This window comes from Sturnira hondurensis, unplaced genomic scaffold, assembly GCF_014824575.4.
Source record: "Sturnira hondurensis isolate 20B ecotype Veracruz unplaced genomic scaffold, ASM1482457v3 Scaffold0020787, whole genome shotgun sequence".
NCBI lineage: Eukaryota > Metazoa > Chordata > Mammalia > Chiroptera > Phyllostomidae > Sturnira > Sturnira hondurensis.
Window position 1 is genome coordinate 1,193,002 of NW_028093418.1, and position 23,020 is coordinate 1,216,021.

The 23,020-nt window shown below is 46.5% G+C and overlaps 1 protein-coding gene across 2 annotated transcripts in view; it reads left to right on the top strand.

The window, feature by feature from the left end:
• MYRIP (myosin VIIA and Rab interacting protein) overlaps positions 1 to 23,020 on the top strand; it is a 204,581-nt gene that overhangs the window by 51,506 nt on the left and 130,055 nt on the right. Inside the window, exons 1-2 of one of the 2 annotated variants that reach the window (XM_037030387.1) lie at positions 7,297 to 7,301; positions 21,292 to 21,301. The exons of the other annotated variant lie outside the window; for it this stretch is intronic. The gene's annotated coding sequence lies outside the window, so the exon portion shown is untranslated. Of the gene's footprint in view, positions 1 to 7,296; positions 7,302 to 21,291; positions 21,302 to 23,020 lie in introns of those variants that run through there. 2 annotated transcript variants of the gene reach the window in all.

Genomic DNA, 23,020 nt, shown 5'->3' on the forward strand with positions numbered 1-23,020 from the left:
CCAGACTTTGCAACCACCCTTCCATGGCTGGCTGAGGCATCTAATGTCAGAGGGCCACAGGAGAGCGTCTTCCAGTTCTACCCCATCACGTCTGGTTTTGTAATCAGCTGCCTCAGTGAGGCACATTTTCCTCTTCTGCCGTGAGATACCTACTTATCGTCGGCTCAGTCGGCCACCTGTCTGGCAATAATTAGGGCTGTGAGTGGGGAATTGCAACGAATGAAAGGCAAGTGGTTCCAGTGGGCCCAAGGCATCAGGGTATTCGGAGGTGGTCACATGGATGGAACAGCAGGGGTAGAATTATTACTGTGTGGTTGTATTTCATGAACAGAGGATGAGTGGACTTTCTCAAAAGATTTCACAAGGCTGGTTATACACAGTACAGTATAGCATAATCATAGGGACACTTGATGTCTAACTGCCTAATTCACTGGGGTTCAAACTGCAAATCTGCTTTTTTTTTTTTTTTTTTTAGCTGTAAGACCTTCAACAAGTAACGATTCCTCAGAACCTCAGTTTGCCCTTTGGTAAAATGGCTACAATAATGCCACCTGTCTCTGAGTGGTTGTGAGGGTCAGATTACGCACATAAAAAGCTTAGGCACTACCCGATATACAGTAACCCCCCATAAATGGTAGCGATTATTGTGTCTACATTTCTGGGCTTGTCGTTGCATTGTACCTCTGCATGTTCATTGTCGGAGGAACTGATAGTCAGTGAAAAGAAGTAAACGCAACTGTCAATCTGCTGGAAAATGATCTGGAGATGGGGAGGAACCCAGAAACACTGTTGGTTATGTATTCTCCAGGTTCGAGCTTTTTCACGCGTCCAGTGAAGGGATGGAAAGGGAGCGTCTGTAAAGTCCGTTCTCCAGTGGAAATCCTCTGGGGCTGAAAGGGTGCTGTTTGCTTGTCAGAGAGATGCGCACCCCTTCTGAGAAAGGCCTCAGTTGTGCTCGGAAAGGGGTGGGGGCCAAGGGCTCTGGTGCAGTTACCTGTAGAGACATTGGTCCAGAGCCTCCCCCACCTAGGACATTCCAGTGGTTGGGACAGAGGGCCAAGGGCATTCCTAAATTTTGGGGAATCAGGGCCTCATGTTTTAGAGCCCTGAACTGTTGTCTGTGAGCCTGACTTAGAATTACCGTGTAGGAACCCAGACCATTTCTGTCTGGCCAAGGTGCTGGGTATTGAAGTCTGAAGTTACTGGACTTGGAAATGATTACTGTGTCAGAGTGGTGGAATTATGAATGATTGGTTGATTTTTTCAACTTTATATTATAAAGTTATAATCTCAATCTTACGAAGGAATGTGTGCTTAAGACAAATAAGGCGATGGTGAGTTTAATACAATGATGTACAAGTAATGACATAAACTCATGTATAAGAGGGGCCTCTTATCACCTAGATGTGGTGGAAATGGAGACAGAAAACACACGGTTTGTCTTAGAAAAGGCCTGCATTTGAATCCAGCTCCAGCACTTTCTGAGTGGCCAGTGCCTGGACATATGACTTCTCAGAACATCAGTCTGAAAAGAGCACCTTATCTGAAAAATGGGCAATCTTACCTGATGTAACAGGTGTGCAGACTAGATGAGANTTTCATGAACAGAGGATGAGTGGACTTTCTCAAAAGATTTCACAAGGCTGGTTACACACAGTACAGTATAGCATAATCATAGGGACACTTGATGTCTAACTGCCTAATTCACTGGGGTGCAAACTGCAAATCTACTTTTTTTTTTTTTTTTTAGCTGTAAGACCTTCAACAAGTAACGATTCCTCAGAACCTCAGTTTGCCCTTTGGTAAGATGGCTACAATAATGCCACCTGTCTCTGGGTGGTTGTGAGGGTCAGATTACGCACATAAAAAGCTTAGGCACTACCCGATATACAGTAACCCTCCATAAATGGTAGCGATTATTGTGTCTACATTTCTGGGCTTGTCGTTGCATTGTACCTCTGCATGTTCATCGTCGGAGGAACTGATAGTAGTGAAAAGAAGTAAACGCAACTGTCAATCTGCTGGAAAATGATCTGGAGATGGGGAGGAACCCAGAAACACTGTTGGTTATGTATTCTCCAGGTTCGAGCTTTTTCACGCGTCCAGTGAAGGGATGGAAAGGGAGCGTCTGTAAAGTCCGTTCTCCAGTGGAAATCCTCTGGGGCTGAAAGGGTGCTGTTTGCTTGTCAGAGAGATGCGCACCCCTTCTGAGAAAGGCCTCAGTTGTGCTCGGAAAGGGGTGGGGGCCAAGGGCTCTGGTGCAGTTACCTGTAGAGACATTGGTCCAGAGCCTCCCCCACCTAGGACATTCCAGTGGTTGGGACAGAGGGCCAAGGGCATTCCTAAATTTTGGGGAATCAGGGCCTCATGTTTTAGAGCCCTGAACTGTTGTCTGTGAGCCTGACTTAGAATTACCGTGTAGGAACCCAGACCATTTCTGTCTGGCCAAGGTGCTGGGTATTGAAGTCTGAAGTTACTGGACTTGGAAATGATTACTGTGTCAGAGTGGTGGAATTATGAATGATTGGTTGATTTTTTCAACTTTATATTATAAAGTTATAATCTCAATCTTACGAAGGAATGTGTGCTTAAGACAAATAAGGCGATGGTGAGTTTAATACAATGATGTACAAGTAATGACATAAACTCATGTATAAGAGGGGCCTCTTATCACCTAGATGTGGTGGAAATGGAGACAGAAAACACACGGTTTGTCTTAGAAAAGGCCTGCATTTGAATCCAGCTCCAGCACTTTCTGAGTGGCCAGTGCCTGGACATATGACTTCTCAGAACATCAGTCTGAAAAGAGCACCTTATCTGAAAAATGGGCAATCTTACCTGATGTAACAGGTGTGCAGACTAGATGAGACAATGTGTGTGAATTGCCTGGTGAAGTTGGTGTTCATTCCTTCTCTCCCTCTCCCGGCAGTGGGGGGCTGAGGGGTCGGGGTGGGGAATTGATGGTGTGAGGAGTGACCTCTGGACAGATCCTCAAGACTAGTGTTGCAGGTGTTGGACTGTAAGAAGTGCGAACAACTTCCACTTTGTTTTCTCTTAAGCCTACCTGGTCATCCATCCTTCCTTCCATCCATCCTTCCTTCCATCCATCCTTCCTTCCATCCATCCTTCCATCCATCCATCCTTCCATCCATCCTTCCATCCATCCATCCTTCCATCCTTCCATCCTTCCATCCATCCTTCCATCCTTCCATCCATCCTTCCATCCATCCTTCCATCCATCCTTCCATCCATCCATCCATCCATCCATCCATCCATCCTTCCATCCATCCATCCTTCCATCCTTCCATCCATCCATCCTTCCATCCTTCCTTCCATCCTTCCATCCTTCCTTCCATCCTTCTTTCCTTCCTTCCTTCCTTCCTTCCTTCCTTCCTTCCTTCCATCCATCCATCCTTCCATCCATCCATCCATCCATCCTTCCATCCAACCTTCACCTTATTTATTCACATGTGCATGCATTCATTTATTCCCTTATTCAATCAGCCCTTTTTATTGAGCATCTTGCATGTAAATGTGATCCCATTAAAACCTTAAAGCTTAGTTCTAGAATCAAAGATACCAGAAGAAGGTGAATATGTATGTGTATATGTGTCTGTTTCTATTTCTACAAATTATTTATCTGTATTGAAAGTAAAAGCGGTATTTTTCCATGTGATCTGGCTCAGTCACTTAGTGTTTACTGATTACCAATAATCTGTATGTTTATATTATGTAGGAGAAGTGTACATCTTCAACATCAGTTAGTTTGGGTCTCTAGAGAATAAACCAAAGAGCAGGTCTGCGAGGATTATGTCTCAGCACTTACATGCCATTCTTTTTTAAAATTTATTTTTATTTTTAATTTCAATTTTCTTATATTAGTTGTTGTTCAGGTACAGTTTTCTGCCTTTGACTCCCATCCCAGCCCACCCCCCAGCCCTCCCCACCTCCCTCCCATTTCCACTCCCTCCTCTTTTTGTCCATGTGTCCTTTATACTTGTTCCTGTAAACCCTTCCCCTTTTCCCCTGAAATTCCCTCCCCTCTCCCCTCTGGTCACTGTCAGCCTGTTCTCTATTTCAGTGTCTTTGGTTATATTTTGCTTATTTGTTTGTTTTGTTAATTAGGTTCCTGTTAAAGGTGAGCCTTCACTCTCTTCCATTTCCTATGCTCTATGGGGGGCAGTATGTGGTGCTGCACCCACCATTCTTGTTCTTTTAGATTTTCTCTTTAGCTGCGTATTTAAATTGCTCTCACATGTCAGCGCCTGGCATTTCACCTGAGAGTGCCACCTGGTGCGCTCGAAATGGCAAAATATTTTCATCCTTCTCTAGTCTGTTTCTCCTGATTAATTTTCAGCTCTTAATTACCATGAAGAGCAACTTGGGTCCTATTCTGTTAGTTTCACTTCAGAAAGAAACTTTGTTAAGATTTTTTAAAAGATTATTTATTTATTTAGTTTTAGAGAGAGGGCAAGGGGGGTAGAAAGAGAGGGAGAGAAATGTCAGTGTGTGGTTGCTTCTTATGTGTCCCCGATAATATAGCAGGTAGGAAATTCCTGGCATGAGTTCCAAATGAAAGGACGCGAACATATCATGCAGCGACCATTCAGGAAAGAGGCTGTAGTGCAGGGCCCTGCTGACCATGTCATTCTAGCCCGAAAGTGATACCGAAGAACCTCGCTGTTCTCCGAGAGCCGTTTCTACTGGTTATTAAGTTGTTATAGATAAATTCTAAACCTCTGTTCAAGGCCTTTGCCTCCCCTCTTTAGGAACTGGACACAGGTTGTCTTTTGCTCATGGCAAACAAAGTCTTGTTTGGATGGTCAGTGAATGCCAAGGTCACTCTGAGGCCCGGCTGGGTAAGAAACCCTTACTTCAGGGTCAGTCTGCAGGTGCATCACCCAGAAGAGCTTGCGGACTCTCAACAAGTTGTCAGGAAACTGTTTTAAGAAGAAGGCAGAATCCTAGACACTGCTTGGAGAATCGCAGCAAGAATGAACATCTTGGGTCATGTTTATACATTCTCTAGCTCTCAGAGGAAAAAGGATAGGTGTACTTACTACATGTGATAATAAAAATAATGCTTTCATATTATATCTTTTCAATCACTATAGACTTTACATACATTTATAATAAAATTCATTGTTTTTGAAGTCTGAGGCATGGGGTAACAATTTGATAAAAGTTTTTTTAGGTACAAGTACAAAGTTAGAAGCTGTTCTTTATAATTTGTTTCATGTCATCCCAGAAGTCCCTTAAATGGACATGTTTCATATTAAATTAAATTTTGTTTCATTGACTTGATTAGTGTTATGACCTGATTGGATTTAACCTTCCTTATGTACATACCGTGGATCCCAGAAGCCTCCAGGCGAATTATTTGGATGATTTTTATACATTCCTTAAGACCATTTTCTGGATGCTATGCAACTCTGAATTGCACTAAAAGAAGAAAAAAGCATTTGACCCAACTAAGTGTGATTTCTTTCCATTTAAACTTTGAATTCTTACATTTGGAGCTACTTAATGATTTGCTATTTGGTCTTCTTCCCCTACCCCAAATCAGTGCAGGTTTAGTTTCCTTAATTACAGTGATAACGAATATTTTTAAAATCCCAACTCTTTCCTCTCTCTACTAGACATTTGTCCTAGTCGGGCCCAGTCAGAGAAACAGGAGGGGATCTGTACTGAGCCGTACTGCACAGAACTGGCGGACGTGGGTATGGGAGCCACACAGACAAGTGAGCGACCCCAGGGCAGGCCATCCCCGAGGGCCGGCTGGACCCTAGTGCACCAGCTGAGCTCTCTACACCCTCCCCCACCTTTCTCAGGGAAGCCTCCATTCTGCTCTGAAAGCTTTTCGAGGGATAGAATCAAGCCCACCCAAAGGATCTGCAGCAATCTCCCTTACGAAAGCCAACTCCAATTATGAACTTGAATCATGTCTACAAAATAACCTTCCTAGTATAACACACAGACTAATGTTGAAATACCTGGAAATCATAGCCTAGCCAAGTTGACATTCAAAATGGACCATCGCAATATTTAAATGTAAAAAATCTCAAATTCAGCAAAACGAATATGCATCATCGTGTGTGTTTGATACCAGCTGAAACCAGTTGTTCTGTCAGTATGGCAATGGAGTGAGAGTAAACGTTCCGGTCCCTCCTGTCTTGGGCGGGGGGAGGGTGTTAAAGAAATGATGGGGGTGGTTGTCCCCGAGCTTGTCTGTCCTGCAGCCAAGGCAGGCAGGCAGGCAGTCGGGTAGCTCCAGGCCTCCCAAGTATGTCCACCACAGTCCCTTCTGTCTTCTCTAGCTCCTCACAACTCGCCTTCCTGGTGGGCTCTGCGGAGTAAGTCGAGAGGGCTGTCCTTGGCTGGTGCTTAGAGTGTGTCTGTGGCGGAGCAATGATCCAAAACAGCTGGGTTCAAACCCAGATGCTTGAAAAGCCAGGCGAGGGCACCCTGAGCTTCACCCAGACTGCCCCTGGTGCCGGGGTAGTGGCTCCCCGGCCATTGCCAGGAAAGGGGGGTTGGAGACTCGGGGCATTCACAAACACCGCTGACCCCTGCGTGCTTTCCCCTCTCTCCCTCTGAGGATAAAGCTTCTTTAAGGCACAGACTTAAAGAGCATGTCACAGTGAATATCGTAGGGGGCAGTTTCTTTTTTATTAAATGCATCGGGGTGACAGTGGTTAATAAGATTACACAGGTTTCAGGGGCACCGTTCTGTGACACGTCGTCCCTATGGTGGACATCGTGTGCCCACCACCCGAGGTCAGCTCTTCTGTCACCAAGTATTTGGCCCCCTTACCCTCCTTCCCTCTGGTGACCACCATACTGCTGTCCATGTCTATGAGTTTTGTTTGTTTTTCTTCTCCGTTTGTTGTTTTTAGTTTTGTGTTCCACTTATGAGTGACATCACATGGTTCTTGACTTTTTCTGTCTGACTTACCTCATTAGCATGGCATTCCCAAGGTCCATCCCTGCTGTCACCAATGGCCGTGTTTCATCTTTTCTTATGGCTGAGAATTCACATTCCGTTGTGAATATGCACCCATCTCCTCCATCCAGTCCTCTATCGAAGGGCACTTCCGTCGTTTTCATATCTTGGCCACCGTGAACGACAATGCAATAAACCCAGGGGCACATTTAGACCTCGGGAGAAAACAGTGTGTTCACATTAGGATAATTTGAGGAGGGGCTAACATAAAAAGCCTATTGATAGGGTGTGGATTCCAGGGGGACCCCAAGTGGTACGTAGTACCTCGTAGTCATACTCATCGCCAGGGGAGAAAGAGGTCACTGGAAGTCTGAAGACAAAGTCTGGAGTGGAGGGACGCGGCTGTGGTCCCTGCAAGCCTGTCACATGGTGGGCACAGTGAGAATGGGTCCTGGGGGGTAAATGGGGGGTAGGTAGTTCCGGGTCTGTGACCTCGATAGAGCTGTGTCGTGTCTCTGAGCCCCAGTTTTCTCATTTTAAAACAGAGTGGTCATCATTATCTGGCTGGGTTAGTTTAAGAGCAGATAGTATATATAACTTTAACAAACAGGTGGCATTTAATAGAGTAGCAGTTATTGCTATTATTATCATTGCCAGCATTGTTATGTTAATTAACCCCTAACATAGTCCTGAGGTTCACATGCCAGTAAAGAGAGAAGATACTCAAAAAGCATTTTAAACTGTTCCAAAATAACCATGGCATCTTAATAGTATATTTATGTTTCCCCTTTAACCCAAATGCTGATAATACTAAGACAAAGCTCCCGCCTCCTCTAGATGCCCCCTTTTCCCTCCCCACGTGCCGAGAGAAAAGAGAAAACCAGTAAATGACACCAAGTTGAATTCCCTTCTGTCTACCTCATGGTGGAGAATCTAAAGAATAGAGAAAATGGCCAAAAGATTTACGTAGGGACAGCGGAGAAAAATTGAGGCTCATGTGCATTTCCTGACTTTCCTCTCACGGCAGTTCAATGTGATTTTATAAATGCTGTGAGTATTCGGCAGGTAATGGCATCGCGATACAATAAATGTGTCCACATCTGTCATTTCTCGTCCCTATAGTGCTTAGGATTACACAGGAGGATTTGCAGATACAATAGCATATAGATAATAGTGTATGAAGATAGTATAGATTACTGTGCTTTATTTACGGCTTAGACCACCGGTCAAATAGAAAGGCAACTGGAAACATCTCTGAAATTCATCTCTGAGAAGGAGCAAAGGGAATCTGTTATCTTTGCAAGAGAGAAATCTGCACCTTTCAGGTCCTGGGGACACGAGCCAAAAAAGCACACTGCTTTTGAAAGAAACTCTTACTCATTCCTTATGACAAGCGCTTGGTGCTGTCTGCATGGATGAGAATCCTGGCTGGCAATAAAACCAGGGCAGGGGCTTTGCTACAGTTTACCATATTACATCTATGAATAATTCATGAGCCATCTGTTGGCCAGAAAGCCAGTTAAGGAATTCTAATAGATACATGATTTCCATTCGCTCGGATAGAGCCACACTGTTGGCGTTTACAACCTTCCCGAGCAATGAGATGCCAGGGACAAATGTAACTGACAGTCACAGGCCTTTGGTGTTCCTACGCCTTAATCACCTCAAAGCACAGTATCAGATATCTTCTCTTCTAGGACTATTGGCAACAAACTGTTGGCAACATGTTAAATTTCAGTTACTTCTTACAATATCTTGTATTCATATGAGTAAGACGTAGTGACTCACAAAGACAGTTTGGAAGAAATAGGGATATTCACCCTGGAATTTTCTCTTTTTAACAGCAATAATTATTAACAACACTAGTTTCTTCTCTGAGGTAGTGACTTTTGGCAGTTCAGTTCGTATTCAGAAGGTACTGAAGATGTGATTATTATTAGCACCGCTTTCTTTCACAGAATGCAATTATTCACATATTAACTTCTTTTATGTGGGACAGGAAGAGCTCTGCATCAGCAGAGGGACGCACCTTTGAAGTCTCCCTGACACAAAATGACTTTAACATGGAGTTAAACTTGAACTGATAGGAGTTAGGGGGACTCTCAAATGTCATCAGTGTTGGCTTTTAAGAGCGCCTGAGCATGCTGGGAAAAAGAAGGACTTAAGTACACTTTAAAAAGTATCTCATTCCACTCAGATCTCTGATGTGTTGATGTTTTGCTTTAGCACATGCGCTCTCATTGTTTTCCGACCTAGGGGAATGTTCTGGTTACCCTGTGGCCGATGACAATGAGTTTGCATGAGAACGGACTGGGAGGGAGAGACCTGCGTTGCATGAACTTCAGGGCTCTCTGCTCACCCCTCGGCCACTTCTCTCTCCTCCCCTCAGTTTTTTCTTCTGAGATGAGAGAATAACCCCTTACAGTGGCCACGGAGCTCGGTTCTACTGGTGAGCAGCTCCTTTGGAGGAGAAAAAATTTCACACCCTGAACGCTTTGATTTTCTCTCTCATTTCAACCGGCTTGAGTGATGATGTAACTCTGCTTATTGGTCTGTCTTTGTGTTTTGACTAAAGATGATAAAATGGAGATACAGTGATGTAACAGTTTTCTGAATAGAGGATATATATATAAGTGTTTTTGTATGGATTTTTATTGTGAAAGGTTTGGAGGGAATATTGCTAAATGTTGAAAATGATGAACCCTGGGTGACTTTTGTTTTCTCTTTTGTACTTTACTTTCTAAATGTCCTTTAATTATTAAAAGAGTTGGGTTTTTAAAAAGGTGGCAACAAGGAAAAGTGCTCACTTCCCTCTGTACCTGGTCCATTGAGGAGCGCACCCCAAGGAGGCCCCATAGCAGTTTGGAAGGGGCTTCCTTGGGGTGCACAGGGGTGGGGAGGGCGTTCCTGCCAAGGACCGAGGGGGTCCCAGGGTGGCGGGTCCTTCAGGCCAGGCGCCGGCTCAGTCAGGTCCCTGGGGACAGACGGCTCACCTGAACCGGGCTCCCAGAAACTGACTGCCCAGTCGGAGCACAGGAGCCCCAGCTGACATTGGGGCTCTTCCCACCTCCTGGACGGGACGCCCTGTTGACCTGGCTGGGCCTTCTCCACCCTGCTAGGTACACAGCTGACGTTTGCTGCACACGGAGCCAGGGCAGACCCCATTCTCATGGGTGAGGTCTCTGGCATCCGCCTTCATGAGATGGGTGCACTGCTCCCCTTCAGGTGCCCGGCACGGGGGACTTCCCGTGAGACGTGGCTGGGACGAGGCCAGCCTTGTGAAGGGGAGAGATGCGTAAAACACAGTGAAACTAGAAGAATAGAACTTGCGATCCTTGGGGCTATTTAATTTCTAAGTCAAGTTTTATTCTCCCATCTTTTACGCCTTCTGACCTCTTCCTTTGTGCTTTCTTCAGACTGAACCTTCCAGGCTTTTCATGGAAAATGTTATCCCCTCTGTCTTCCCAGGCGGTCCATGTTGCTCATCACCTTCCACTCCAAGGTCCAGCTTTCCCCCTTTTGTGTTTGCCCAGGAATTCGTCCATGCATCAATGTTTGTGGAGTGCCGGTTGGAGGTGTGCGAGGGCCCGGGTGGGGTAGAGGTCTTCACAGACCCATTTATTAATAAAAGGGCTCTCCAACCCTCACCTCAGCAGGACCCCTTAGAGATGAGTTCCCTGTGGAGTTAGAATGATTAAACCGTGCCCTCCAGGTATACTTCTAGACCCAGGCTTGGTACCATCTTACTCCTGGTGAGGGCTGATACTAATGAATGCTTTTGAGTTGAGACCTGGGGTAGGATACAGTGTATCTGTGAAGTTATCAATATCTACCATGGACTTCGCCTATAACAAAGAAATTCAGGCAAGCTGGATTTTGTACATTGGTAACTACCAGACCCGTGTGATCTGGAGGTTTTGTTTTGACTGGATAAGGGTACTGATATGAAATCAAAACAGGGAACATCTCAGTTCGAGACACTGAGGTTAAGAATGAGTGATGAGCACTGGAAGTATTGGGGCATCTGCACTGTGGCCGATGTCTCCCAGGGAAGCCTGCTTTACCTGCCTGTCCTTAGGCTGAGGCGACCTTGGGGCTGTGCAAAGTCAGTGTCCAGCCCGTCCCCGAGTAAGTACCTCTTGCCTCTGTAACATTGTGAGAGTACCTGTGGACTCCATGCTCCACCTAGGATTGCGATTTCTCACTGCCGCACGTTTGTGTGGGCACGATCCAACTTGGAGCAGTTCTTAAATTCGAGTGCAATGCTCCAATCTTTTCTATTACTAAATTTATTGGGGTGACATCGGTTAATGAGATTGTACAGCTTTCTATGATACGTGATCGATGTTGCATCGTGCACCCACCACCCGGAGTTGTGTCATCCACCGTCACCATGTATTTGACCCCCTTCCCCTTGACTGCCCCACCCCCCTTCCTCCCACAACCACCATACTAAGCCTGTGAGACAGAAAACCAAAAGCAGCAGGTGAACAAACACGGAAAACAAAAAACTTAATGCTGTCATCTTCAAGTGGGTAGCTCCACAATCTTGTCACAGATATCGCTTGAAAAAAAAAAGTACTTTATAACTTCTCCTTGTGCATTATTTTCTTGGCGACATCAGAATCCTCCTGGACATCACCTAGATCCCCCGTCTCTGTGTTCTCAGTGGTAGCACTTTCCACAAAATATTCGGTACAGAATTTGCTTATTACCTCACTTTTGGAAAATGGCACAAAACAGGAGGAAATTATGCAGGAGGAGGAGAAGGCCCCCTTTCGAAATGGCCTGGGGGTTTCTTGTATTTCCGTGCTGACTACTGGATGAAAACAAACTCTAACTACTGAGTGCATAAGGCCTAAAGGTTTTCATACACTAAAGTTATGCGGAGCACTCAACCCAGACTCTGATGAGTTTGTCTCTTGGGATTTGCAGTGTGATTAGAACTAAACAGCCCTCTTGCCAGATGTGCTCAGGCGAACAGCCTTGTGTCGCACACTCTGCCGGAGGACGATTCCATGGCCTTGAATAGGTTTTTAAATGGCAAGTAAATTGGGTATTGATTAGCTTTTCAAATGAATGCAGCCACCGCAGAAATACTTCATCACCTTTAATAAGTATCAACATGGTACTTTGGCTGAGACAATGAACCTCAGTGGTGAAAAGGTTCTCACAAGATCTGCCTGAAGTAGCCAGTGAGTGAATGCAGGTTGCTCTGGTTCGTGCCGCGGACACAAAGGTGGGCACAGAAGTTCACTCTCCGGTGGGGAGGCAGAAATCAGTCCGAGAATCATAGAAGGAAGTGTGGAGTTACTATTGTGGCGCAGGTTGTGAAGGAGAGGGGTCCTCATGCTGCTTAGGATGGCTTTTCTAGAAGCGGAGTCAGGCTCAGGTGCCGCTCACCAGGTTTGCTGGGGGGGGGGGGGGGGGCGGNGGGGGGGGGGGGGGGGGGGGGGGGGGGCGCGGCTCTTAGGAAAAGGGGTCTGTCTAGAGCAGGGGCAGACAGGGAAGGGTGAGGTCTCAGCTGCACTGAGCTTCAGCCTGACCCCAAGGGGAGCTCTGGACCGTGCATTGCTCCAGGGCTACCCCCAAAGGGCTAGCCTTTGGCAGTCTCCCCAACCCTGCACTGGTCAGACATCAACCAGGGTCTGACCTGGGGGGTGGGGACAGTGCCCTGGGCAGGGGGCTGTCTATAAGACCAAGGGCAATTTTCCCCAGAAGGAGGGTGAGAACGGAGAGGAGGAGTGTGTGGAGTTGTGAGGGGCCCTGGGCACATCCAGGGCAGAGCATCTACTGCAGAGCACAAGATACAATGTTCTTCTTTGTTCACGTGGGTGGTCTCCCGTGCCACATAAAAAGAGCCAATGGTCTGAACAGGCCCGCCAAGGACGCTGAGACCTGGGATGCATTCCGACCTTATCTTACGGACATCTGTGCTCAGTTGTTCAGTGTGATGCTTATTGTCACTGTAGTTACTCTGTCCTGGCCGGATTTCCAGTTACCTTTGCTATGCAAACGGTAATGCAAGGTTTGGACATCATTTCACATCAGCACAGGCTGAGGCACGCAGTATCACTGCTCTTGGACATTTTTATGCCCAAGGTGTGGAAGTGTTCTAGAATTCTGCTTTAAGTTAACACCTGACATATGGTATGGCTTTTCTGCCGCTCAAGAAATCTTTTTTCCTTCACCAAACATGATCAGAATTTCTGTCTTCATTTGAAATGGGCCCCTGGTTGAAGAGAGAAGAAAGAGTCTTTGAAATCAACCCCCCCCCCTTTTTTTAAATTCCACACAAAAGGATTGCTGGGTACGGTAGGCTTTCTCATCCGGGCCGCCTCCCAACCTGTTACATCTGCGTGTTAATCGGTCTCTTAGATCCTGGCTGCCTGGGCTCTCTGCACAACTGTTTTCAATATTATCACTTCGCTTTATTATTTGATGTCCATTACTTTTTTTTTTTTTTTTGCTCCCTCGCATGCTTCACCTTTCTGAGTTCTACTGGAGCACAGTTTCCATTTCATAGCAAATCAAGGGAGGTTATTGAAATCTGGTTCTTCATCCAAAGAATACACTGCCTCCTGCGTTCCTCACTATTCCTGTCGTTGGGGCCCTCTGTGGAGGACATCGTGGTCCTTTCTTCGAGGCGTTTTGAGTCATTTTTGTGATCAGCCCGGCTGCTGGATTTAAAACAATGACAAGTTCCTGAAGAGACCATTTTATCTGACGGATTTCTTCCAAGTGCGGGAACGTATATTTCTTATAAGACCCATCTAAGGGCCAAGTTCACGTCGGAGGTTTCACAAATGCATGTGGCGGGCCCACGGTGCACTCGCCAGGGGTCAGGGTTGGGGGGAACCTCCTGCCTGCAGGAGGGGCTCAGGAAATCGGTGCAGGCTGAATAAAACGGAAGTGGCTGGGTTGGAGAATGCAAAGACAATCACGGTTTCACTGCACTCAGAATACGAGAAGGGGACGTGGTCCTGCCAAGACATGAATATAATGCAGCCTAGTGTGCCTCACTGTCTTCACCTAGAAACTAGGGTCAAGATTGATCTCCTGAGAGTATTAAATGAAGTCATGCCGGCGCAGCACTCAACAGAATGACAGACCCAGTGGGAGAGCGCTGTTTAGTCGGGAGCGATGCCCCACGGGGAGAAAGCAATCGATTCCGTAGAGAGTGGGTGGGCACGCTTACCCAGCAGAAGTCAGCCAACTTGGTGCCCGCGAGTTGCACAAGATCTGTGGGTCTTCCCTCCATTCCTGAGCTGCGTCGGCAGCGACACCCCTGTCCGTTGGTGGCACCGTGTAAGTACATTTATGTGGGATGAGAAACTGGACTCCTGTAGACAGGTGCGATCCCCTACTATCGATTCACATTTTTGTTCGTAGAATTGCCAGTTTCATTGCCAAAGGAGATTATCAAAGGCACCGCTCACCACTGCTGTTACACATTATTTACAAACACTCACTGGCCTTGACTGTGTCGGGCAACAGTCATGGCTGGGCGTTGTGGTTCAGAGGCCCAGGGCCTGCCGAGTGTCTGGGGACGACACAAAACTATTTTTGTGACCAATTTAGTCATTTCCACATCATAAAATACCTGCTGTGGAAAAGGAACCAGTAAATGTTAGGACTTTGAAAAAACATTTTAAAGGAGGGGTGTGTCTTTTTAGTATCTGCTTTACATTCAGTTTTTTTTTCCCCTAGTTGTTGCTTGAATTATGGTCCTAATGACGAGGCCTGTCTCCCCTGAAAATGGAATCTTAGGAACACCTTCTGGTTCCTGAGGCAAAAGTATCTTACAGTGCATTGGTGAAAACTCTGGCAGGATTATCTACCCAGTCACATCATCGAACTCGTAGACAAAATATGCCACCATCATTTCTCATAAGTTCGAGTTGCCTAGAATAATATGGAAAAGCATTCGTTGTGATGATGGATGGCTATGACGTGTTTAACCAACGTTTGGAAATGTTTAAAACCTAAGGCAACCACAGACACTTATTTCTTCAGAAATCTTTTTGAAATTTTATTTCTGATGAGGCTTAATCCATAACCAAATACCATTGCTAAATATAAACCTGAAATACAGGTTTCTGCTCTTGGAAAGGGTGGGCCCGGATGACCTTTCAGCTTTCGCAGGATCCAGGCGCTGCTAATCCCTGCCAGCGCCCGTGCCCTGTGTGGGGCCGGGATTAGACGCTGCCAGGAAAGCGTGAAATTGCGCTGCAGTGGAAGAAAGAAAATCTGAAACAAAACGGAACAAAGGGTAAAGTTACTTTCCTTAGCATATCAGGTACATGTCTGTATGTTTATATCAATTTGCTGTACACCATGAATCTCAACCCTAAAACTCGAGTAATAGGAGTTACCGATCACAAACATTCTCCATCCCAGATTATTCGGTCGTGATTGTGATGCTGGCCTATTTTGACCTTGCTGAGTACAGTTCCTAAAGGCTCTCCAGCTATATCACTGCACCCTGATGCCTGATCTATTCCACTTATTTATCTAACAATAGCCGACAGCCTGCCACTGGGCCCTGAGGGAGGGCCGGGCACGCAGTGGTGAGTCACCCACACAGGGAGGGTAGTTCACGAGCAAACAGACGAAGAGATATGGAAAGTCGTTAGCTGCAGGCTGTGGTGAGGGTGGTGCAGAAGAGACTGAGCTGTAAGCAGACAGGAGTAGGGACGTTCTCTCTGCAAAGCATGGGAAACGCAAACCTTTCTGCCAACCCGATCACCCACGCCACACAAGAACTTTACTTTAGAATTAGCATCCAGGAAATGTTCCCTGTGGTTGGGAAATGATGAACTTCCTTCTTTGTGAAACTGAAAGTTCTATGACATGCCCTTTCTCCTCCTTTGCCGTGGTTTTCAGGAAGCTTGGAGAAAAGTTTTGTGCCCAGTGAAAGCATTACAGTTTCCCCTCTGGTCAGTATATTTGTGCAGCACGTGAGCCGCTCACCCTCAGCCCCTGCACCCACCGGCCCCAGGGGTGTGCCGGCGAGAGAGTGGGTGGGGTGGGGCAGCCTGGGACAGCCCAGACAGACGGGGTGTGTGTGTGTGTGTGGCCGGGGGTGGGACAAGACTTTCCAGGCCGGAGCAGAGACAATTGAAGGGGAGTTTTTAAACAATGTTTCTCAGCGTGCTGTGCCACATAACTCCCGCCTCCAAACTCAGTGAAATCAACATCACTGTCCAGCGTCTGGTAGGAACTGGATTTGTGTTTGGGGGAGGCATTCACCTGTTGAGGGACCTGACACTGGCCATAGATTTAGAACAGATATCCCAAAGGGGCCAGCCTCATGTGGGTTCCATCTGGCTCCCGATTTTTTTTTGTTTTATCTCTTTTCTGATTTAATTGTATTTACACATTTACAAATAAGAACATTGGTGATATCTACATACAGGTCTTCCCCTCCCCTCTCTCTCTCTCTTTCAACTTTCCTAAGTACCTGGATTAAAATCTTTGCGCTGATACCTACCAGTGACCCCCTGGGACAAGATGCTTAGCAGTGGGAGCTGCGGCGCCCACCCAGGCCCCTGTGTCAGTCCAGGGCACTCAGCCCAGTGTCTGCATGTCTCGGCTGCTGATGGCTTCCAGCTGCTCCCAGAGCAGGAGGGTTTTTCTCCCTAGAGGTGGCGCCCTCTTTGGGTCAGGCGTGGAGTAGTGGTTTCCCACAAACAGGACTGACTAATACAAGGGTAGAAGAGGCTACCCTCTTTTCTCAGAGTGGGACCGGCATTTCAGCACCACCCATGCCTGAACTCCCCATGGGGTCAGACGGAAGCAGACTCCAGCTGAGACCACTGCACTTGCCTGCACTTGCCTCCTTCCTCTTTCCTGTTGTGTTTCTTTTTCTTCCCTTATTTCAGTAACACTCCTCCAATTAGTCCTGTACACAAGAATGCCTGTTCTTTGGGCTCTGCTGTCTCTGTTGCTCACTTTCCCCCAGGTACCTGTTCTCTACCTGCTTCTCCAGCACAGTGGGCTTTCTTATCCGTAAAGTGAAAAAAGACTTAAAAACAGGCCTTCAAGAGCTTGTGTGAACTGTTGTTACCGTGTTGAGCTACATCCTGTGACTAAAAAAATGTCAAAAAGCTGGAACCTTACCCAAAGACTGCGGAGTGTCTTGTTATTCATTTGGAACATTCTAGTCATCATGGCCCAATAGGTGACACCCAGTCAGCTTGCTGAGCAATAATCTTCTTTCCCCTTTCTAAGTTCAGGGCTGCCCTCTAGTGGGCACTGAATAAATGTCCATGGAGGATAATAGGCAATGAAACAGAACTCTTGCAGCCGCATAGCAAACTGGGTGCAGATTAGTGTGTCTAAGCGTCAGTCTCAACAAGCTTCTAGCTGCCTCCGCAGAGAAACTCCTACGACCAGTGAGAACATGTGTCCCTATTCCCACGAGGCCTGGGTTTGGAGCCAGAAGGAAGCTTAGGGAGATCTCGCCTCCAGCTTCTTTCTCATTTCCAGAGAAGAAACTCAGATGTCCGAGAGGTGAGGGTAAATGAGGGAAACTGAATTCTCGCTGTGGCTGGGCCCTGGCTTTCAACTCAGAATGCTTTCGTGTGGTGTGATACTGTCCATGTGGACGTGGATTCTTTCTCTATAAGTAGTTCCCATTTACTTAACTACATTATTCCTATTAATTTTTGTTATCTTGCAGCTTCTCCCCGTGTTTCTCACTTTTCCCTAGCCCCCTGTCCTCTACCACCAGTGGCCGGTCCCCACCCCTGTTGGCACCAGGGACTGGTTTTGTAGAAGACAGTTTTTCCAAAGGTGGGGATGGGTGGTTTAGGGATGATTCAAGTGCATTACATTCAAGTTCACCCCCTGCTGTGCAGACCCCTTCCTAACAGGCACAGGCCCCTACCAGTCCATGGCCCAGGGGTGGGGGACCCCTGCCCTAACTGCCTCTCCAGCACAATAGGCAAGCTTCCCACTCTAGGACATTTGCACTGGCTGTTCCCTCTGCCTGACATGCCCTTCCCTGCACTGCCTCCAAATCTTCACTCAAATGTTGCCTCCTCTCTCTGACCACCAGCACCCCAGGTCTCCCCGGACCCTGCTCTACTTTTTCTTTTTTTTTTTCATAGTACTTATTACCTATTAGACCACATAGCTTATTTTTTATTATGTAAAAAATCCCTGAGAGCAGAGATTTTTATCTCTTTTGTTCATCCACATAATCCATATGTCAGTGTATAGTGCAAAACAGGGACTCCCTAAGTACGCATCCAGTTAGTTAACCTTCCAAGATGAGTTCGTGATCTCATGGGAGGGCTACTGCCTCCTCCCCCTGCCACCTCCTCACTCCCGGCCAGTTGGGTCTTTTGCTTTTTGTGTGATTAATTTACTTATTTTGAACTCAGAATAAAAGTCACATGTTTCATTAATAGAGGAGCCCCACCCTTCCAGGCACGGCGCTCGTTAATAACAGTGAGCCAGTCACTGCGATTCCGTAGGCTTAGATTGGCCCGTAAGAAAAAGTCAGCCACCCACGACTCAATTTTTCCCTCTTCTGCTAAGCTTTTTACGGGGAAGTTGAGGTTTCAGTTATGTTAGTCTGACCTTTGTCCCCTCTGAAGGTGAGCGACTGCTGCTGTTTTCGAGAGAGTAGAGGCTGCTCTCTGTCCAAAGCTGAGCACTGTTAACATTTTGGTGTTTGTTATTGTAAGGGTTTTTACACTGTTTTTTATTTTTTAATTTTCTTTTTAATTACAGTGGACATTGGGTTTCATTTTATATTAGTTTCAGGTACATAGCATTGTGGTTAGACAATCATGTATTTTATGTGTTCCCCTCGATATTTCAAGTCTCCACCTGGCCCCATACTTATCAGTAGTTATTACAAGATTATTGACTACATTCCTTGTGCTGCACTTTACATCCCCGTGATTATTTTGTGACTACCAATTTGTACTTCTTAACCCCTTCTCCTCCTTCACCCGGCCCCCGGCACCCCTCCCATCTGACAACTGCCTGTTCTCTGTATCTGTGAGTCTGTCTCTCTTGTGTTTATTTTGTAGATTCCACATCTGAGTGAAATCATATGGTATTTGTCTTTCTTTGACTTACTTCACTTAGCATAATACACAAGGTTTTTAATTAAACATTTTCTTAATTCAGTGAGAAAACAAAAGCAATTGGAAGCAAACTACCTCATCTCTCTGCCACGGGTCTGCCCTGTGCCCCCTCAGAGCGGGTGACCAGGCGGTGCACATGGGTCGAGATGAGCAGCGCGGGCAGACCCCAGCGTTGGGGCCTGAGGTCACGGGCGCAGCGGGCCTGCGTCCTTTGGGTCAGAAGACGTGTTTTATTTACTCTGGGCTCAGGCCCCTTAGCCTTCAAAGACCGTCCACCTTCCCGTTAGCTTCTTTAACCTGATTTCAATTTAATAATGACATCATTTTAGATTATGTCTGCCTGCTCTGAGTTTTCCCATTAAATGGTCATAACTTAATTACTCAAAGGATAACGAAGTTGAGCTTAAAGTACAAACATTTCTTTTTTAACTTAAAGTGTAAACACTTTTTTCAGGGGCTTATAACTTGAGGTATAAATTTAAATCACTTGTAGTCTAAACATTTCTTTATAGACGTAGGGGAGTCCCCAAACTCATAGAACTACGCATGTAAAAAGGATTTGCGAATGTAAATTTGTAAGTGTCACACAGAAATGAGCACGGCCTGTGCTGCAGTCTGCAGTCCTGTCAGCCAGGAAGACAGTTCTGAGTGTTCCCAAGTGACTGCCGTCGCCCCTTCTTTACCGCATTACGTCTAGGAGGAGAGGAGGGATTGTGCTTGCAACAGCATCGGCTCTCCGGGAGAGGCTCCTTCCTTCCCACAGCGCGACTTCGTGTCCGAAGTTCCAAAGCCAGAGTGCCAAGCAAAACACCCACACAAACTGCCGCCAAAGGCCCTTCAGCCTGCGTGGAGCTGGCCATGTATCTGGCCAGCTCCAGATATCTGGTCCCTGGCCATGTCGTGGGAAGATCCACGCTGTATCTGTCCATAGACGCCTAGAAGGTTCTTGAGAGACTGGAACTTGATGGTCTATATGTTACTTTCTTTTCCTCCCTTAATTTTTTGGTGAGCCTTCATTTTGGAGATAAAAGCCAGACTACAAGGCAACAAAGCTGCTGAGATCGGCGTGAAGTCCCGCCCCCAGCTCCCTCTTCCCTTGAGGTGCTGGTCTGGGCAGTGCACTTCCGTGATGAATTAACATCCTGTGAGGTTTCACAGGTGAAAATCACACACACTCATTCGTTTTTCCTAACGATACTTTTAGATTAGAAATGTGGCTGGTGACCTTCTCCTTTCTCTGTTCTGGATCGGAATATCTGGAAAACATTGGAAGCTTCTGCATTTGAGTTTCAATTTTCATAAACTCCTTCAGTATAAACACTTCAGTGGTACTTCCCAGAATGTGGCGTGTGGACCAGATGAACGTGGGTGGTACAGGATTAAAAGCTTTTTTTTTTGGTTAACAGTTATGTTTTTGTTTTAATGTATATTAGGAAGAAATTTAACAGACGTATTTAGCCTGGTATTTCATGGATATAAATGCTTAGAATTAGTCAAAATGATATTTAGTGTTTTTAAGCGAGATATTTAAAAGAGAAATGTTAAGTAAATAGTAACAAAATTGATTTATACATTTGGAAAAAAAATTTTAAGTGGTGGTCCACAGGCTCACAGTGAGAGAGGGATGTGTTCAGTGGGCAGAGGCCATCAGACTGTGTCTTAAATGGCAGAGGATGTGGAAAGTTGTAGACACAGGTCCATGACACGCGAGAACTTGGCAGAACCCCGTATGGAGAGATTTCTTCCCAGGCCTTCAGGTTTCCCCCACTGGAGAGTGTGCAGCTGCCAGAGGTACTGTCCATGCAGAGTGGGGGTTATTTTGCTGCTCTTACAGGGTTTTGTCTCATGGAGACGTGGTGGCAACGATTCAGACTTTCACTTTCAGAGTTAGAGAACAACCACGCGGCTGCAGCTCAGTCCCTACAGTCACGTGCTCAAGAGACACCGAGGGGCTCCTCTGTGCAGGGGGTGGGGGCCGGTCAGGTGCTGGGAGTGGCGGAACGAGGGGGCCATCCATCACAGGGTTTTAAGCCTGCAAGTGACTTATCATGTTAGCACTGCTGAAATAGCACTCTGCTGTCCCGATGATGGGGTGGCCCACAGAAGAGGGGTTGGCCATGAGGCATGGTGGTGGCTTGGACTATCGTGATGGCAGTGGCAATGGAGAGAAACGAGCAGATTTGAAAAATATTTCAGGGTAGATCCAATTGGCTGTCGTGGCTGATTGCACCCTGTGCATGAGAGGAAGAGAGAAGTCAGGGGGGTGCTGGGGTGTCGGCTCAGGGGGCCCTGTGGAAGGCAGTGCCAGTCCCCAGGGCTCACCTGACATAGTGTGGAGTCCCCGGGTCACGCTCTCTAGGAAGACCGCAGTTGGTGGCTTGTGGGTTAGTCCCCACTGAAGGCTACATTGGGGCTTTCTTCAGGCACGGAGCCAAGCAGGTAAGAGGCGTGTGATCCATGTTGACTGAAGGGCTAGTCGAGAACCTGGGGATTAAGACCTCGTGGGTGGGCGACTTATGGTGCAATGCAGTCTCCTCTGGTTCGTTTTATATTTTATTTTGAACAAATTATTTTGAAACTGGACTCCAGTTTTGCCTTGCCACTATAAAGACCTGCATGTAAACACAACAGAAGCCCCAGTCTTTGGCCTCAGACCCATGAGAATGTGCTCAGTGATGAGCAGAGCTGAGACCATGGGGACAGCCTGGGGCGCCCAGATACTAGAGAGTAAAGCCAATCAAAGCCATGCATTAAAGTCAATCAATAGCCGTACATGGAAAAAATATCCATCGCCATACACATATCTGTGTTTATATACGTATGTCTATATCCATATCCATATCTATAGGCAGATAATTTATTTTAATAGTACTATAAAGCTAAATTCCAGAAATTACTCTGTGAGAAAATGTAGGCTCAATTTTCCCATCAATCAATGTAAGTGATTTACTTACAAGACTCTTAAGTGATTTATAGCCACTTTGGAAGGTGAGTGGCACGTTAGAGCTGACGGAGAACATGCAGGGAGTGTAGAACCAGGGAGAGGGCGACAAACAGGAACAAGGCAGAGAAGGTGAGCGAGAGGCAGGGCTGAAGTCAATGGCCCAGGACAACCTATTAGGATACGAAATAAGCCCGCACCCTGTAACAGCCCCTTGGTTGGGGTCTGTGGGGGAACTGGTGGTCTCTCTGGGAGCCCGTGAGGCATCTTCCTGAAAGGTACAGAGTGGATATGTCCACGTGAGGGTGGGGCCAGAAAAAGAACAAATCTAGGAACGAGACCTCCTTTGTGAATTGCTGGAAACTGGGCACTGAAGACCCGCTTGTCCGTGGGTTGAGTCTCTTGACACAGAATCTCCCTGGTTCAGAACAACTTGAACGCTGGAGACCAGGGATGGGGAACTTGGCCTGCGTCCAATACAGGAAATGTAACAGACCGGAGAGGATGTGCCGACCGCGGCAGCTCTGGGAGATGGGGCAAAGAGAAGGCAGCAGACTAGCTTTTCTTAATGCATTCTTTCACCATTCTGACAAGTTTTGGAGATTCTGTACTTTTGTGGCTAGCTCTATATATTCTATAGAACAGCGACTTTCAACCAGTATGCCGTCAGATATTTTAAACCATGCAGTACCTGACTAAATATTTAGTCAGGGGCACTGGCCTCTTTTTCCTTAGATTGCCAAATAAACAAATAGCAACAGCCAATATGATAGCCGTCCAGTGTGAATGAATCAAAATTGTACCTATTTTTGTTGTTGTTGGATTGGCAAAAAATATGCTCTTTGGTGTGCTGCAGAATTTTAGTAATTAGATTATGTGTGCCATGAGATGAAAGGGGCTGAAAATCACTGCTCTGGGATATATAAAGAGTTCCTATAGCTCTTTCTTCTCAGGCCTTTTGGGACTCTGGATGTGAAGGAAGACGGCTCCCCAACCAGGTCAGGTCCACATTTACTCAGTATTGGGGTCATT